The following is a 20,259-nucleotide window of genomic DNA, read 5'->3' as shown; positions in this document are numbered from 1 at the left end:
CCAGGCTCTGAGCCATCAGCTCAGAGCCTGACGCGGGGCTCAAACTCACGGACCGCGAGATCGTGACCTGGCTGAAGTCGGACGCTTAACCGACTGCGCCACCCAGGTGCCCCCATACCACATTTTCTTTATGCACTCATCAATTGATGGACACTTGAGCTGCTTCCATATCTTGGCTATTGTAAATAATGCTACTAGAAACACAGGGATGCATGTATCCCATTGAATGAGTGGGTGGATACCCAGTAGTGCAATTACTCAATTGTAGGGTAGTTCTATTTTTAAATTTTTGAGGAACCTCCATACTCTTTTCCACAGCAGCTGACCAGTTGGTGTTCCCACGAACAGTGCAAGAGTTTCCTTTTTCTCGACATCCTCACTAGTACTTGTTGTTTCTTGTGTTTTTTATTTTAGCCATTTTGACAGGTGTGGGGTGATAACCTCATTGTAGTTTGATTTGGATTTCCCTGATGATGAGTGATGTTGAGCATCCTTTCATGTGTCTGTTGGCTGTCTGTATGTTGTCTTTGGAGATCTGTCTTTTCATGTCTTCTGCCCATTTTTAATTGGATTATTTGGGGATTTGGGGGTGTTGAGTTGTGTAAGTTCTTTATATATTCTGGATACGAACCCCTTATTGGAGATGCCATTTGCATATATTTTCTCCCATTCAGCAGGTTGTCTTTTAATTTTGTAGATTGTTTCCTTTTCTGTGCAGAAGGTTTTTATTTTGATTTAGTCCCAATAGTTTATTTTTGCTTTTATTTCTCTTGCCTCAGGAAACGTATCCAGAAAAATGTTGGTATGGCCAGTGTCAGAGAAATTGCTTCCCGTGTTGTCTTCAAGAATTTTTATGGTTTCAGGTCTTACATTTAGGTATTTAATCTGTTTTGAGCTTATTTTTGTGTATGGTGAAAGAAAATGGTCCAGTTTTATTCTTTTGGATGTATCTGTCCAATTTTTCCAACACCATTTGTTGAAGAGACTGTCTTTTTTCCATTTTATATTCATTGCTCCTTTGTTGAAGATTAGTTGACCATATAAATATGGGTTTATTTCTGGATTTTCTATTCTGTTGATCTCTGTATCTGTTTTTGTGCCCATACCATACTGTTTTAATTACTATCACTTTGTAATTTAACTTGGAATCCGGAATTGTGATACCTCCAGTTTTGTTTTTCTTTTTCAAGATTCCTCTGGCTATTCAAGTTTTTTTTGTGGTTCCATACAAATTTTCGGATTATTTGTTCTAGTCTGTGAAAAATAATGTTGGCATTTTGATGAGAATTGTGTTAAGTCTTTAGATTGCTTTGGGTGGTATAGACATTTTAACAATATTCTTCCAATCCATGAGGATGGGATGTCTTTCCATTTCTTTGCATCATCTTGAGTTTCTTTCATCAACGTTTTATAGTTTTCAGAGTACAAGTCTTTCACTCTTTGGTTAAGTTTATTCCTAAATATTTTATTGTTTTTGGTGTAATTATAAATGGGATCATTTTCTTAATGATTCATTAACAGTGTTTAGGAATACAACAGATTTCTGTGTATTGATTTTGTATCCCACGACCTTAACTGAATTCATTTATCAGTTCCAGTAGTTTTTTGGTGGGTCGTTAGGGTATTCTATATATAGTATGTCATCTACAAATAGTGAATGTTTTACTTCTTCCTTACCAATTAGGGTGCCTTTTATTTCTTTGTATTGTCTAATTACTGTGGCCATCACTTCCAGTAGTATGTTGAATAAAAGTTGTGAGAGTGGACATCCTTGTCTTGTTTCTGACTTCCTGACCTTAGGGGAAAAGCTCTGTTTTTCACTATTGAGTATGATATTAGCTGTGGATTTTTCATATAATACCTTTGCGTTGAGGTATATTCCCTCTAGACCTACTTTGCAGAGGGTTTTTTTTTTTTTTTATCATGAATGGATATGGTACTTTGTCCAGTGCTTTTTTGCATCTATTGAAATGATCATATGTGGTTTTTAGCCTTTATCTTATTGATGTGATGTATCATGTTGATTATTTTACAAATATTGAACCACCCTTGCGTCCTGAGAATAAAGCAAATGCACACGGAACATTCTCCAGAATAGATCACACATTGAACCACAAAACAAGTGTTAGCAAATTAAAAATAATCGAAGTCATACTATGCATGTTTTCTGACCACAAGGCTATGAAACTAGAAATCAAGCACAAGATGAAATCTGGAAAGAGCACAAATACACAGAGGTTAAACAACATTTTACTAAACAATGAGATGGACAACCAAGAAATCAAAGAAGAAATCAGGGGCGCTTGGGTGGCTCAGTTGGTTGAACTGAGCCCCTGACTTCAGCTCAGATCATGATCTCATGGTTTGTGAGTTCGAGCCCCATGTGGGCTTACTGCTGTCAGCACAGAGCCTGCTTTGGATCCTTTGTCTCCCTCTCTCTCTGCCCCTCCCCCACTTGTGTGTTCTCTCTTTCTCTCTCAAAAATAAATAAAACATTTTAAAAAGGAAGAAATAAAAAATTACATAGAAACAAATGAAAATGAAAACACAGTGTTCCCATGTTAACTAACTAGAATTTAAATAAAAACTTGTAAAAGAAAAAAGAAAACACGGTGGTCCTATATCTTTGAAATGCAGCAAAAGTGGTTTTAAGAGTGAAGTTTGTAACAATACAAGCCTACCTCAAGAAGCAAGAAAAATCTCATGTAAACAACTTACCTTTACACCTAAAGGAGCTAGAAAAAGAAGAACAAGCAAAACCCAAACCCAGCAAAAGGAAGGAAATAATAAAGATAAGAGCAGAAATAAATGATATAGTAATTAAAAAACACAATAGAACAGATCAGTGAAACCAAGAGCTAGTTCTTTGAAAAGATTAACAAAATTGATAAACCTCTAACTAGACTCATCAAAAAAAAAAAAGAAGAGAGAGAGAAAGGACCTCAATAAAGAAAGTCACTAGTGAAAGAGGAGAAATAATGACCAACATCACAGAAAAGCAAACAATTATAAGAGAATATTATGAAAATCTATATGCCAAAAAATTGGACAACTTAGAAGAAATGGGTAAATACTTAGAAACATGTAACCTACCAAAACTAAAGCAGGAAGAAATAGAATATGTGAACAGACCAGTTACCAGCAATGAAATCAAATCAGTAATGAAAAACTCCCAAAAAACAAAAGTCCAGGACCAGACGGCTTCCCAGGCGAATTCTACCAAACATTTAAAGAGTTAATACCTATTTTTCTCAAACTATTCCAAAAAATAAAAGAGGAAGGAAAACTTCCAGATTCATCCTGTGAGGCCAGTGTCCCCCTGATATCAAAATCAGATAAAGACACCACAAAAAAAGAACTACAGGCCAGTATCCCATGAATAGAGATGCAAAAATCTTCAACGAGATATTGGCAAACCGAATCCAACAATACATTAAAAAAAATTACATACCATGATCAAGTAGGTTCATAGGCTTTGAATGGTAGAGCTCCAGTCTCATTTCCATTTGGCAGCCACTGCACTCCAAAGTGCAGTGGCTCACTCTTTCTACTCTATAAGGCTTCGAAGTAAGAGTCTTTTAGTCAACTTAGATTGCTGGCCACAGGAAAGAGATGTATTAGCATAGATATATTCCTTTATATCTCTGCTTACTGACTGATTAGCTCTAGTCTGAGTTTTACCTCTCTGGTATAATTTTGTTGGAAGTTTCTAGAAGCAGGCAACACATATGACATTCTGAATTTTTCCTACTGTTTCCCTTAAAACAATAGCATTCCAATATAGTCAGGCAGTGGTTTAACTAGGTGTTTTGCCACTGCATAACAATGATCATTAGCTTTTCAGTCTGCAATTTTGAGTGCTCACCACTTACTATTTTATAAGCATTGACACGTTATATTGTTTCTCATGAAACATTTTACTTATGGCACCATATTCTGTATTAGGATTATATTCAACCATTTGTGACCTTCAAAAGTAAAATAATAGTGGCTTTAAACATGACATGAATTTATTATTTTTTTTGGAAAAGAAGTACTGTGTGATGGGCAACCTAGGGCAGCTGTGGTGCTCTACAATGTCAGGGAACCATTTCCTTTCTATTTTTGTTGCCTTATCATTTACAACATGTGACTTCTTCCTCATGATCTAATATGGCTGCTTGCACTTCAGCACCTCATCCACATTCCAGCCAGAAGGAAGGAGGAGGGTCCAAAGAGTAATGGACCCAGTTTCTTTAAGGACATTTCCTGGAAATCACACTTAATACTTTTACTCATGTCCCATTGGGTTGAATTCAGCCCCATGGCTGTACCTGGCTGCAGGAGAGGGTGGGAAATGCAGTCTTTATTAAGGCATGCACTTAGCTAAAGCTAAGGTATTCTGTTACTAAGGACGAAGGGGAAAGTGGATATTGGGCAACAACCTCCAGTGCCTGCCACAATGGTCCACGTGAGGTTCTTTTACTTCCTGCTCATGGGTAGTCGCTGATACTTACAAATGCTCATAATTCTCTTCCCATTGTATTCTTTTCATGCCATCTAAGACTTCTGAGTTGTTACATTCAGATGCTTTCTTGTCTTTGAGATATAGATCATCAGTGTGCTTCCTTTCTCTTTGCTTTAGAACCTTGCTATTTTAAGATATGTCACCAACAAGATATTTGAAGGTTTTCATGCTGGTGTACATTTTACCTTTTCTTTTTTTGCTACCCACATCATGCTTTTTGCCTGCACAGATGCCTTCAAATGTGCTGTGCTGACTGCTGACTGCTGCTGCTGTGTGTCTTAGCATTTTATAAATTCCCCAATAATTGCTCTTACATGTAGTTGTAATATGGAAACTCCTGAAGTGCTTTGGAGAACACTTCTGTTATTTGCTTTGTTTGGGAAATGAATCTCTTTGTGCCTCCTCTCTCTCCTTCTTAATTTTAAAGCTCTAAATATCTTTTCTGTAGTTAAAATTGTTCTTAGTTATGCTTTACACTTTGTCAGAAACACTTGTGTTTTTATTTAAATTGCTGAGATTCATTATGTTTCCAGAGATTCTACCTTGATTGAAATCTTTCAACAACTGTGAGAATCTAAAAATGTATTTTTAGGGGCACCTGGGTGGCTTGGTTGGTTAAACATCCAGCTCTTGATTTCGGCTCAGGTCATGTTTTCACAGTTGATGAGATCAAGCCCCACATCGGGCTCTGTGCTGACAGCACAGAGTCTGCTTGGAATTCTCTCTCCCTCTCTCCGCCCCTCCCCCCTCACAAACAAACAAGCAAACTAACTAAAAACAATGTATATTTAAACACAAGCTGTGCACCATATACCATGAACATAATGTAATGAGGCAGTGCTTTTGTATGGTAACTGATCTTGCCAGAGTAGATTCATTTACTAAGTTTGCTTTTATAATTATTCAGAAGAATAACTGATGAGTTATTATCATATAACTCTGGTGATACACCCTGGTGTTTGAGCTCTAATGCTGCAGTACTATCATAGGTACGTGCATTATTCTGCGACTCCCTCATCGTAACACCAGTAGGTGCCCAGGAGCTGTAGCCTGGCCTTTTCTGCCTAATCATAGACATGCTAGTCTTGAGGCTACATTTTCCATGAGTGAGGGTTGCTGTGTTTGGATGTTCCTAAAAACTGCAGCAGTGTCTGGATTTTTTCTTTTCTATGACAAGATATTTCAATTCCATTGTTAAAAAATATTTGCTAAAGAGTTCAGGAAAATATTCATGGCTCTTTTTATAAAGAGAGAGCATATTAATATATAGGGAGAGAGTACATCAGAAACCTAAGGATATGAGGCTCTGGCACTGGAAAATAGGGCTTCTCTTCAAATGCTGTATTGTAGTGTGGAAACAAAGCACAGTACTGTAAATGTCTTTCCTTCCCCCCAACTGCTGCCTGTCTTCATCCTAGGTGAGGTTTGTCTCAACACGTTTTTCATTCCAAAGTTAGTATGTTCAAAAATAACTAGAGTTGACCCTTGAAATAGCATGGGTTGTACTGTGCGAGTCCACTCACATGTGGGTTTATTTTGATAAATACAGTATAGTATTGTAAATGTATTTTCCTTATGATTTTCATAATACTTTCTGTAGTTTACCTTATTGTGAGAGTGTAGTATGTAATACCTATAGTACACAAAATATGTGTTAATCAACTGTTTTATCAGGAAGGCTTCTCGTTAGCAGGCTGTTAGTAGCTAAGTTTTTGGGAAGTCCACAGTTTTATGTGGATTTTCAACTGTGCAGGGGATGTACCCCAAGCCCCCCGCATTTGTTCAATAGTCAATTGTAGTTTTTTCCAGATTATTCCTACCTGAACAGGGTAACTATGGCAGATTTTCCATCTTGTGGCCTGGAAATGTGTCAGGTTATCCTGGCTTACTGGAGTATGTTTTTGGTGCAAAAGTGGAAGTGACAGAATTCCTAACTTGGGGAAAAAAAATTCCTAGCTTGTCTCATGATGGGTTACATGATGTTGGGGGTGAATGTGCAAAATATATTCAGATAATATTTAAATTTACTCAGGTCTTTTATACATAACACGTGGACTTCTAAACATCTATCATTCCTTCTCTTAAGACGCATATAATTCCACATTTAAAAATTGGAGTGCATTTGAACACCGTAACGGAGGGATTAGGGATTGTAAGGAAAGCTGTAGTGTTTATGGGCATGAGTAGAGTGCAAGGAATGTTAACAAGTCATCTTGTCAAAATAGTGCTTTCAATTTTAAGCAACCTTTTGTGGTGAAGGGGGAATTTGGGTTAGGAGTTAAAGCAGATTGTCAAATTCCTTTAAATGTTTCCAATAAAGTACCACCAGGTAGTTAAACTCTTTGTACTTCTGTTTTGTTTTTTTTTGAAATTTTTTAAGTATTTTTGAGAGAGAGAGAGAGAGAGAGAGAAGGGGAGGGGCAGAGAAAGAGGGAGACACAGAATCTGAAGCAGGCTCCAGGCTCGGAGCTGTCAGCACAGAGCCTGATGTGGGGCTCAAACTCAGATCATGATCTGAGCCAAAGTCGTACGCTTAATCGACTGAGCCACCCAGGTACCCCTAAACTCTTTGTATTTTTTAGAATAACTTCTCATAAGACCCTTTAAGATAACAGGATGAGATAACAAATTTTTATTCAGAGTGATTTGCTCAAGGTCATATCAACAAATTCAGTATTATGATATATTAAGATATAGATCACATATCATAACTTGCCCCCGAAACAGAATTATTGCAGTTATTACCAGGGGACGCGGCAGAAGGGTAAATTATACCCAACTCAGAGTTAGGCAGAAGGCTAAGGTTCTCTACCCAAGAGCCAAAGTGATCTTTTAAAAACATAGATCAGTGTCATCTAGTTTTTTTTGAAGAATCTAGTTCTCTCCCACTCTGCTCTCTGGCCATGCTTGTGTTTCCTTGATGATGCCAAGCTCATTCCCACCTCCTGGCCTTTGAACTTGGCACATGCTATTTCTCTGCATGGCTGGCTACTTTTTATCAAATTCAGGGTAGAATCAGATTGTGTAGTTATTAGGGGCATGGGTTGTGAAACCCAATTGCCTACTTTGAAGTTATGTGACTTCTTAGTGCCTTCATTTCTTCAATTGTAAAAAATTGGATGATAAAAGTAAATATCTCTTAGTGTTGTGAAGATTGAAAAAATACATATGAAGTGTCTCACTTATAGTAAGTGCTTACTAAGTGTTGGCTATTGTTCAGTAAGTCTCAGCTCAGATATCACTTCTTCAGTGAGACCTTTCTTGACCATTTCATCATAATTAGCCACCCTGCCCCCTACACATAATACTTAGTTATCTGAAATTATTCCATCTTATTTTTTAATTTTTTATTTATTTAAAAAAATTTTTTAATGTTTATTTTTGAGAGAGAGAGTGTGAGCGGGGGAAGAGCAGAGGAAGAGGGAGACACAGAATCTGAAGCAGGCTCCAGGCTCTGAGCTGTCAGCACAGAGACCAATGTGGGGCTCGAAGTCACAGATCACAAGATCATGACCCGAGCTGAGGTCAGACGCTCAACTGACTCAGCCACCCAGGTACCCCTGAAATTGTTCTATTTTATATTTATTTACTTTTTTTTTTTTTGTCTCTCCCACTATAATGTTAGTTCCATGAAAGCAGGGATGTTTTATGTCTGTTGCGCTCCCAGTACCTAGAACAGTGCCTGATCAATACATATGTCTTGAGTGAGTTAATGGAAGTTGGGCCCACCCCACAAGATTTTCTTAGGTGACCTAAGACTGAAAGGCAATTCGTGCCACTCAATTCAGGGAAGATACTCCCATGTGTACCCAACACCAGTAGATTATGTTCGAGCCACAGATATCTAGCACAGGCGTGTCAAGAATGGTATAGAGGTCATTAGTAGAAAAAGAGTTGAACCTGGGGATAAAACACATATTCTGTTTGTCTTCTGTTTTTATTTATTTGTGTTGCTTCCAGCTGGTAAGGTCATGTCCTTTTATATAAGCCCTTGAGCTTACTTGTATCTTTAAGTTTGGGGACAGCTGGTTGTCCCTCAGCATTATAAAGTTACAGCTTTATTGAGCTTCTTCTAAAATAGTAGGAGTAGAAAGTACTGATACATAATTAGATACTCAGCTGTATATGATAATTTTAGTAGTCACAGGAATGGTCTGAGACCCAAAGTAGGCAATCTGAGACCAGGAATTCCTGAGTTACCAATGGAGTAGGTGTGATACCGGTTTATCGTTCCCTTGTATCTATTCCTCTGCCTCTTTCTCTTACTCTCCTAACTTTTTTCCTTTTGTTCTCTTCCTATTTTTGCATTCTTTTCTGTTTCTCTCGGTCTACTTTCACGTCCATATTTTCCTTCTTCACGTGTACCTAATGGAAACTAAGATGTTTCTGTTATAGGTTTCTCTCACTATCTGGAAGTAGAAGGTGAAATGGCCGAAGAAGCAGTTGCCGTTAATTTACATAGGGAGTATTTTTAGCATCCCCAGACCCCCCGAAATAACCTTGCTTAGGCTCTTCTGATACCTTAGGACACATTTTGCTAATGGATGCACAAAATAAATCGAAATGAAGTACAGAAGCGCACAGACACAGTTCGAAGCTTTGACAGCTGGATGCTGACATGCCGAGTGTAGTCCCAGGAAGGAGCTTGGCAGTGCCCCTCTCGCCGCTCGGGTGTGTGCTGCCTCTACACGGCTGGCTGCAAAACAAATGCTGAGCGCTATTTTTGGTTTTCACCTTTTTTCCTAAAAGCGAAAATCCTCTTGAGATTTCTTTTGGTCAGCGAAAACAGGTACTAATGTAGATTTTTCATAAAAGCAAGTGTCATAATGTGAACTTTTGAAAGCCGGGGATACCTTTATTTATATTTGGCTCCTGAACCCAACACCCAAAATCAAATTCATCATCGCCTCAGATAAAATTCCTTCTCCTTTCCTCCCTATTTCTATTAGCAGAACCTCTATTTTAGCAGTTACTCTGGCTTAAAACTGTGAACTCCTATTTGGCACCTTCCTTCCCTTCACCCCCTGCAATCAGATGCAGACATTCTGTCACATATAAATTCTGTCTCATTCATCCCACATTAATTCAACAAAGATCTGAGTTCTTGCTCTGTGCCAGGTATGGTTCTGTGTTGTGTGGTGTCCCCTTCTTTATACATTTACTATCCAAATTTCAGGATCTCAACCCTTTGTACTTTGCCTAATGAAGTAGCTTCATAACTTTTTCCCAACCTCATGTTCCTTTTTTTTTTTTTTCAATCCGGTGTTTACCCCACTGGCAGATTAATTATCTAAAGTATGATTTGTTCATGTCATTCTTTGTTTCCTAGAGTGAAACTGAGCTGGCTGGCCCAGGCTCACCTCATATAACTTTTACTTGAACCGTGTGATCTACCAAACTGGATTGCCCTTTTGGAACATAAATCTTCACTGTCTCACATCCATGTTATTGTTCATGCTGCTCTGTCTCCTGGGATAACGTGAGCCCCCTGAGGGCAGGAATTTTGTTTTATTCACTGTAGTATCTCTAGGACCCAGGACAGTACCTGGCATGTAGTAGGTACTCAGTAGATATTTGTTGAAAGAATAAGTGAAAAATAAGTGAACCTTGTCAATCCTATTAGCTTTTTTATGGCTATGCTCAAATATTAATATTATCTCTCTCAGGAAGCCTTTTCTGATCTTCTGTGTATTTCTATTTAAACATAAATACCTATGACAGAACTTTCTTGTCTCTTTTTTTCTGTATCAATGCTGACTTTGTATGATGTGATTGCTGTGAGGATAATATTGTCAGTAAATTAACAAATATTTATTGAGTTCGTATACTTTGTCAAGTATTATATCTAGGTACTTGAGTTAAAAAAACAATGGAACACCATTTACAACTACGTGGTTGGAACTAGAGGGTATTATGCTAAGCGAAATTAGTCAGAAAAAGACAAATATCATATGACTTCACTCATTTGAGGAATTTAAGATACCAAACAGATGAACATAAGGGAAGGGAAGCAAAAATAATATAAAAACAGGGAAGGGGACAAAACATAAGAGACTCTTAAATATAGAGAACAAACAAAGGGTTGCTGGAGGGGTGTGTGTGGGGGGATGGGTCAAATGGGTAAGGGGCATTGAGGAATCTACCTCTGAAATCATTGTTGAACTATATGCTAACTAACTTGGATGTAAATTTAAAAAATGAAACAAATCTAAAAAAAATACACAATGGAACCAAATTCCTTTCCTCGGTAAACTTAAAGTCTAGTGGAGGATCAATCCATTATAATAGTAGTAAAAGTGAGCAGTAGTAGAAGCAAGCCTAGTGTCTTACAGGAGCTGAACCATAGAAAGGGGATGGATAATAGGGAGATGGGGGTAGGTTGCGGAGGAAGAGGCAATTTTATGTAGTCACATGTAGAGAGAAGCATGACAGATACATATGGTTGGAGCAGAGGGTGCTTAAGAGAAGTAAGAAATGAAACAAGTACTCTGAACAAGTGTTCTGTTGTTACACCATTATCCATTTTGTTGGGGGAAGAGGGAAAACTTGGATGACTGTTTCCCTACAGAATGATCAGGTGGAATTGAAAACCTGAAATGAGTAAAGGCCATAGCTTCATGGAGCTTCCTGAAAAAAATTACTTGGGAAACTTTTGTTCTTTGGAATGTCTCCACACACTTGGTTGATAGGCTGTATAAGCAATTCTCATTTGAAAATAAATTGTTCTTTTTAGAATTTGAAGGCACACTATGCTATCTCAGTTGCCAATGTTGAGGCCATTTATTATCTCTCACAGTCTGTGGGTGAGGAATTTGGGCAGGGCTTAGCTTGGGGACTCTTCTATTCCACATGGTGTTAACTTGGGTCCACATAGTGGCATTCAGCAAGTGACTGGCTGGGCTTGTCTGGAGGGACCAAGAGTGTAAATGCCTGACACCTTGGTGGTGATGTTTGGAAGGCTGGTCTCAGCTGGATCCCTATTCCTTTCGGACCTCTTTAGATTTCTTCTTCATTTTTTAAAGGATTTTATTTTTAAGTAACCTCTATACCCATTAAGGGGGTTGAACTCATAGCCCTGAGATCAAGAGTCACATGCTCTACTGACTGAGCCAGCTAGGTGCTCCTAGATCTCTTCTTATGGTCTCTCCAGTAGAGTAGTTAGACTTCTGTATGGGGACACAGGACTCCAAGGGACCAAGGTAAAAGCTACCAGTGTTCTTTAAAGCCTATGCCTGGAACTGGCATAGCATCACTTTTGCTGTGCTCTATTGGTGAAGGCAGTCAGGCTCAGATTTAGTGGAGGGGAAATAGACCTTACCTGTCAGTGGGCCAAGTGTCAGAGAATTTACAGCCATCTTTAATTTGCCACACTACTCTTCCACGTGCCTTCTGTTTTTAGGTGGATGTTCTATTTTTGTTTCTTGTAGTCCATGGTTTTAGATGATTTCTATAATGAAGAGGGAGTGGAAAGGCCTTTTCTATGCTGTCCTTAGACGTCTGAGTAGTTTTTAAGATATCCGAAGATGATGGGGGCGATAGTGAGAGAGATAAGGGGGCAAGACTTGATGTTTTTGATGTTTTCCTTACCTACTCTAAGACCCAGGGCAGTACCTAGTACATATATAATAAGCTCTCAGAAAATACTTGTTCTCAAATTCCTTTGTGTATAAATTAAATATATATATATATTCCTTAAATAAAAAAATAGATAAAATATCCATCTATTTAGATAGTAAGAGTAAGATTTTGGTTTATCTACTATATTGAAGATAAATCAAAGGAAATACGAATCTGCCCATCTAAAAGAACGTTTGTTAATTGACTAAAAACAATTTTTATACAGAAAAAGTTTTTTTTTTTCAGGAGAATCTATCATTTGGTTGCATGAAATGGACTTTGTCATGGGTCATAATAAAAAATCCTGTTAGTATACACTTTTTTAGAATTAGCAGCTGTTTGTCTGAGCTCTTCGATTTCTCTAACACATTTTGTCCTGTTGCTTCTAGTTACATATGCCACTCGGCACCAGCAGAAGGCATGCAGCCCAAAATGGGGGTGGGGTGGAGAAAAGATGAGGCGGAATCAAACCAGCAAGAGAGTGAAACAGATGGGTTGTGGGAGATGACCCTGCCCCCATGTTGTTTTTGTTCTGGCTGCTACTGATCAGATGCAAATCAGCAGCCAAGAAATTGGAGTTGGTGATCCTGTGATGAAAAAGAAAGTTTGATCTTAGGCTGAGTAGAATTATAAATTTACAACACTAAAACATGATGCAGATTTTTTTCCTTTTGGTTATTTTAATTACTTTTCCTCTGACACATTTCAGAGAGTGTTTTGTTTGAGATACAACTTTTGTATTTTTCTGGATAAAAGGATACATATAATCTGAGATAAATATTGCCCTTTTAGGGTTTTTTTCATGCAAGTTTTACAGTAAGTAAAATTTTAGGAGTGTTCAGGAATTGGTGGAGGAGACATTTTAATCCATGACTATACCTCCACATTTTTTGGATCTTGTCTCTAGATTGTCAGCATTTACCAAGACTTTCTTCTGTGGGCTGTTTAAAAATGAATAGAAAGTAGTAGGTTTGTTAGAAAAATAGATCTTCCATATATATATATATATATATATATATATATATATATGTTATGCTAAATATTCTTTTCTTTTGTCAGTGCTTGATTTTGACTTTTGTTTGGCTTATTTTCTAAGGTCAAGATTGAGGAAACCTTGCTTTATGTCTTAACCAAGTCTTCACTTTGTTCTATGGAATAACCTTATTTTTTAAAAAAACATAGGAATGTTATCAAACATACACAAATGTAAAGAGAATAATAGTATAATGAGTCTCTAGGTACCCCATATTCAGCCTCAACAGTTACCAACATTGTGCCACTCTTATTTCATCTATCGCCCACCCCTTGGCCCATGATTTTATGGAAGAGTTTTGTGTAATATAGTTTAGTATTAGCATTTAAAAGTTTTTGTTGTTTTTTTTTTTTGTTTTAAGTAGGCTCCACACCCAGTTTGAGGCTTGAACTCATGACCCTGAGATCAAGAGGCAGATGCTGTACCAACTGAGCCAGCCAGGCACCCCTAGTTTAATATTAGCATTTTTAAAGAATATATCCTGAAACTTTTTAAGTATTTTATTATTTCTTTTTAATGTTTACTTTTATTTTTGAGATGGGGGGTGGGCAGAGAGAGAGGGAGACACAGAATCCAAAGCATCCAGGCTCTAAGCTGTCAGCACAAAGCCCTGACGCGGGCCTCAAACCCATGAACCATGAGACCTGAGCTGAAGTCGGACACTCAACTGAGCCACTCAAGTGACCCTTAAGTATTTTATTTTTTAAGTAATATCTATACCCAATGTGGGGCTGGAACTTGTGACCTTGAAATCAAGAGTCACATGCTCTACCAACTGAGCCAGCCAAGTGCCCCCCTAAAACTTGAAATCTCTACATTAACAGATACCACTGTAGTGTGTAGTTTACCCAATAAAAATATGTGGTGTTATTTATATACACACACACACACACACACACACACACACACACACACACACATATAAATTTTAAGTGATCTCTTTAAACCCTTAATGATCCCACAAATATGGAACTTAGTTACTAAGCTAGTAAATTAATTCTGAATGGAACACTCAGTAAAACAGTTTTTCAAATAGCTTTTTCTTATGCTCCAGACTTTGACAGGCACAATTATGGTCTACATCACTATAGAATTTGATACTCCTTTCTTTCATCTATTAAGATGCATGTGTTCTAATAATATCACTTTTTAAACTTAATTTTTCCCTTTAGGCCTAGCATTAGACTTTGGGTGACTTTCTCTCGGGGACCATTTTCCACAGTTGGTTTATTCATTTATGAATTTTGAGAGAGAGGGTGTGAGAAGGAGGGGCTGGGCAGAGGGAGACAGGTAGAGGGAGAGAATCTCAAGCAGGCTCCATGCCCAGCTCAGAGCCTGATGTGGGTGGGGCTCAGTCCCATGACCGTGAGATCATGACCTGAGCCAAAATCAAGAGTTGGCTGCTTAGCCAACTGAACCACCCAGGTGCCCCTCCATAGTTTAATTTTTTTTTTAATGTTTATTTATTTCTGAGACAAAAAGAGAGACAGAGCATGAGTGGGGGAGGGACAGAGAGAGAGGGAGACACAGAATCCGAAGCAGGCTCCAGACTCTGAGCTGTCAGCACAGAGCCTGACGTGGGGCTCGAACTCACAAACCGTGAGATCATGACCTGAGCCGAACTCGGTCACTCAGCTGACTGAGCCACCCAGGCGCCCCATTAATTTAATTTTTTAAATATCATTTTCTGGAAGTACTGGTTATGTTCATTAAATGCACACTAGAATTACAGACTCCTACAGTTTAAATTCAAGCTGCTTTAGAAAAAACTTGGTATTCTGAGGGTGCCTGGGTGGTGCAGTTGGTTAAGCATCTGACTCTTGATCTCAGCTCAGGTCATGATCTCACTGTTCATGAGTTTGAGACCCGCATCCAGCTCTGTGCTGATGGTGTGGAGCCTCCTTGGGATTTTGTCTTTCCTTCTCACTGCCCCTCCTCCACTTGTGCATTCGCTCGCTCGCTCTCTCTCCCTCAATAAATAAACAAAGAAATTTAAAAAAAAGAAAAGGTTTGGTATTCTGTGATGTATCTTTGTCAAATATCATCATCGTCATCATCATCTAATTCAAAGTAATAGGGGGAAGGTTGTTCTGAGTTAAGATGAGATGTAAATTAAAGAATATTTTAGGGGCGCCTGGGTGGCGCAGTCGGTTAAGCGTCCGACTTCAGCCAGGTCACGATCTCGCGGTCCGTGAGTTCGAGCCCCGCGCCGGGCTCTGGGCTGATGGCTCAGAGCCTGGAGCCTGTTTCCGATTCTGTGTCTCCCTCTCTCTCTGCCCCTCCCCCGTTCATGCTCTGTCTCTCTCTATCCCAAAAATAAATAAACGTTGAAAAAAAAAATTAAAAAAAAAAAAAAAAAAGAATATTTTAGGGGTGCCTGGGTGGCTCAGTCAGTTAAGAGTCTGACTCTTGATTTTGGCTCAGGTCATGATCTCACAATTTGTGAGATCAAGCCCTGTGTTGGGCGCTGCGCTGGCAGCATGGGGCTTGTTTGGGATTCTGTCTCTCCCTCTCTCTCAAAATAAATAAACTTAAAAAAAAAAAGAATATTTTAAAGAGTAGTTTATTTTTTCAGGCTCATTGAAATATATGAGTTAGCTTAGTAAGTTACTTTTTTGTGCAGAGATCTTTCCAGACCATTTTGAAATTTTTATGGTAAAATACACATAACATTAAATGTACCATTGTAACCATTTTTAAGTGTACTGTTCAGTAGTGTTAAGTAAATTCACATTGTTGTACAACAGATCTTTAGAACTTTTTTATCTTGCAAAGGACTGAGACGCTATCCCAAGCAAGTACTATTGCCAGACTATTTTTTTTTTTAAATTTTTTTTTTTTCCAACGTTTATTTATTTTTTTGGGACAGAGAGAGACAGAGCATGAACGGGGGAGGGGCAGAGAGAGAGGGAGACACAGAATCGGAAACAGGCTCCAGGCTCTGAGCCATCAGCCCAGAGCCCGACGCGGGGCTCGAACTCACGGACCGCGAGATCGTGACCTGGCTGAAGTCGGACGCTTAACCGACTGCGCCACCCAGGCGCCCCTTGCCAGACTATTTTTAATGAACAGATAAACTCATTTGAAATGAAAAATTTTCATTTACATAATAATATTCAGTGTGTTAGTCTCTTATGTAATCATGTAAAGAATTAATACGTTATGAGGCAGTACTTTAGTTTTTCTCTTAATCTGGTAAACTGTAAAATTGCTGGCACCCTTTATATTCTGTTACCACCCCCCCCCCCCCAAAGCACCTAAGTAGCAGAAAATTTTGCTTAGTCTCAAGTTATAGTATCACAGATAATGAGTTAAGTCTGAAATCGTGGGGCTTTACTGTTTGGTGAAGAACTTTTTATATGTGAAGAACTTTTTATATGATCCTAGCCTAATAGTTTAACAGGAGTACTAAAGTACAATAAGGTTTGCTCATTCCTGCCCTTGACTCGTACACATTATTTTTAATGTTCTGTATCTTTTGCGCATTCTTCCTTGTACCATTCAGATTTTTCTCAAGACCTGCCTGTCTTGGTCCCCAGATTATCTTTAGGTATCTTTCATTTGCTTCTGTCTTTGTTCACACAAGTATGTATGTATTTTTTAAATTACTTCATTATTTTTTTTTTTTAAGTAAACTCTACCCCCAATGTGGGGCTTGGACTCATGACCCCAAGGTCAAGAGTCGCACGCTCTGCTGACTGAGCCAGCCAGGTTCCCCCAGCAAGTATTTATTGAGTGCCAATTAAGATGCAAATACTATTTCACAGGGTCTGTCTACTGAATACAGTTATTACCATCTCAGCCAAATTTCATAGTTTTCTAGTATAAGGTGTGAACTCTTAATCAGGAATGATTTCACAACTTTCTTTCCCCTGTTTTATTGCGATATAATTGACGTGCAGCACTATAGAAGTTTAAGGTGTACAGCATGACTTGACTCACATATACTGTGAAATGATGACCACCATTTAGTTTAAACATCCATCATCTCTTACAGATATAACAAAGAAAAATGTGGTTTTTTCACTGTGATGAGAACTTTTAGGATTTACTCTCAACGACTTTCAAATATGCCACACAGCAGTGTTAACTGTAGTCCTCATGTTGTATATTACATCCCCAGTACTTATTTATCTTTAACTGGAAGTTTGTACCTTTTGACTACCTTCATCCGGTTTCCCCACCCCCCACCCCCTGCCTCATAACCATAAATCTCAGCGAGATCATACAGTATTTGTCTTCCTCTCTCTGACTTATTTCACTTAGTGTAATGCCCTTGAGGTTCATTCATGCTGTCACAAATGGCAGGATTTCCGTCTTTTCTTATGGCTGAATAATATTTTATTGTATATTAACAATTGCTTATATAAAGCATGTTGCTGTATGTGAAGCTACTTTTCCTAGGTCTTAGGCTGAAGTTATAATACTGCCCTCCTCCTACTTTCCTTTAGGACTCATTTATGAGTTTTTGTTATTTTAAAAACACACATCTCAGTGTGTCATCATCCATATGCACATGAGTGTGTATGTGCGTGTGTGCATATGTATCAGGGTGGGGGAGGGTATCAAGGACTGCTGTCCTAAGGAGTTTAGATCTCAAAGGATCCTTGATTCATAAAATTGAATCTTTTTAGTATGAAAAGGCTGCTGTTAAGGAAAGCAAACATGCTCTTTCAGAGTTCATGGAGTACTGAGCCAGATGGATTAATCATGTGTAACAATTTTTTCCCTAGTACACAGAGACAAAACACAGCTTAAATGGTTAAGTCATAGGCAAGATGGGAAAAAATTCTTTTGAAGGTTAGATTCTGGATTTTCTTAGCCATTTGTTGTTTTGTAATTCCTAAAATTATTCAACCCTCCCCCCAAATCCTTCTCCATTGTTTGCCCATACTACCTCTTAGAATATTAAGCTCCTAGTATTGAGTTCCTAACTCTTTTCTTTTGAACTTGCCTCAGTTAAGACTTCTTCCAGCATTTTTGGAGTAGAGGGTCTTTCTTAGTATCTTCATTCTTCTTAATTTCAACCCCCCATCTTAATTGCTCTTATCTGGATCTTTTCCAATCCATTTTAAATTTTATGAAGTGTATCAATCAGAACTATGACCATGTTTAGTCACACTATCGCCTTACATGAAGATAGAATGTGATGGTCTTTTTATTTTTTAGTTTTCAATGCCTTTCTTCATTTCATAGTTTTTCAATATTTTGTTGTTGATTTCCTCATGTCCAAATTAAAGTGCTCACTAAAGTTTGCAGGGAATTCCTAGGTCCTTCTTCTAGATTAAGAACTATAGCTTTTTCATTATACAAGCAACATATATATGTTTTAGAGAAAATTTGGAAACCAAAGAAAGTAAAAAGAAAAAATGTTCAGAGTCTGATCAAATAAAACCCATTTTGTGTTTTTGGTATAATATTTTTATAAATGAACATACATTTTTGTATCTTTCTTAAAGATGCTTAGATAAGCATTTTCCACACGTTAAATTCTTTATAAAAATTATTCTCAATAACTACATAGTAGGATTCAGTGAATGAGTATATTCCTAATTCACCTAACCATTAATCCATGCTATGAAAAATATATTCTTGTTATAATGTTTTCTTTGTCATTTTTAAAGATCTTGTGCTTATTTTGCCAGGTGTTTTATTTTTAATATCCCATTTCTGGGTATTATGATTAAATAAATATGTACGTTAAAATATTCAGGTAAATATCCATCAAACATACATCTCTATGTTTATGTTTTTTTATGGAATCTAATGGCTTAGGAATTTTTTTTTTTTACAGTAAACTCTATGCTCAACGTGGGGCTTCAACTCATGACCCCAAAGTCAATAGTTGCAGGCTCTACCAGCTGAGCTAGCCAGGTGCCCTGGGAATTATTTTCTTAAAAAAAATGTTTACCCCAGATTATGTTGGTACAGTATAATACTTTTAATACCTTTTGGATATTCATGAAAGTGTTAGTTCTCAAGGTACTTCTCCTTGGGAGTTGGAGGGTAACATTTCTCCCATAACTATTTCTCCTTGGCCACTATTTCCTTTTATCCCATTACACATCATGTGTGCTGCTTTTATTTTAATTTTATGTTGTCCTCCTGAGTGATGTAGTTGAGACTTGAAATTACATGTATTGTGTGAGCATACTAAATATTAAAATTAAAAATGATGCTGGCTAGGACTTTATCAATTTTGTTAATTCTTTCAAAGAACCAGCTTCTGGTTTCATTGATCTGTTCTGTTGTTTTGGTTTTGATAGCATTGATTTCTGCTCTAATCTTTATTATTTCCTGTCTTCTGCTGGTTTGGCTTTTATTTGCTATTTTTTTCCAGCTTTTTAAGGTGTAAGGTTTAGGTTGTGTATCTGTGACATTTCTTCCTTCTTTAGGAAGTCTTGGATTGCTATATACTTCCCTCTTATGACCACCTTTGCTGCATCCCAGAGGTTTTGGGCTGTGGCGTTATCATTTTCATTGGCTTCCATGTACTTTTTAATTTCCTCTTTAACTTCTTGGTTAGCCCATTCATTCTTTAATAGGATGTTCTTTAGTCTCCAAGTATTTGTTACCTTTCCACATTTTTTCTTGTGGTTGATTTTGAATTTCATAGTATTGTGGTCTGAAAATATGCATGGTACGATCTCGATCTTTTTGTACTTACTGAGGTCTGATTTGTGTCCCAGTATGTGATCTATTCTGGAGAATGTTCCATGTTCACTAGAGAAGAATGTGTATTCTGCTGCTTTAGGATGAAATGTTCTGAGTATATCTGTTAAGTCCATCTGGTCCAGTGTGTCATTCAAAGCCATTGTTTCCCTGTTGATTTTCTGATTAGATGATCTGTCCATTGTTGTACGTGGGGTGTTGAAGTCCCCTACTATTGTGATATTATTATCAATGAGTTTCTTTCTGTTTGTGATTAATTGATTTATATATCTGGGTGCTTCCTTCCACATTTGGAGCATAAATGTTTACAATTGTTAGATCTTCTTGGTGGATAGACCCCTTGATTATGATATAATGCCCTTTTTCATCTCTTGTTACAGTCTTTATTTTAAAGTCTAGATTGTTTGATACAAGTATGGCTACTCTGGCT

The 20,259-nt window shown here is 37.7% G+C and overlaps 1 protein-coding gene across 6 annotated transcripts in view; it reads left to right on the top strand.

Annotated features, from left to right (window-relative positions):
* Positions 1-20,259, top strand: part of MRTFA (myocardin related transcription factor A) — a 216,482-nt gene that overhangs the window by 71,726 nt on the left and 124,497 nt on the right. The gene's annotated exons all lie outside the window — the stretch shown is intronic.

The sequence above is a fragment of the Leopardus geoffroyi genome, chromosome B4 (assembly GCF_018350155.1).
Source record: "Leopardus geoffroyi isolate Oge1 chromosome B4, O.geoffroyi_Oge1_pat1.0, whole genome shotgun sequence".
Lineage (NCBI taxonomy): Eukaryota > Metazoa > Chordata > Mammalia > Carnivora > Felidae > Leopardus > Leopardus geoffroyi.
The sequence above is the reverse complement of the archived record's forward strand: the minus strand, read 5'-3'. Positions and strand labels throughout refer to the sequence as shown.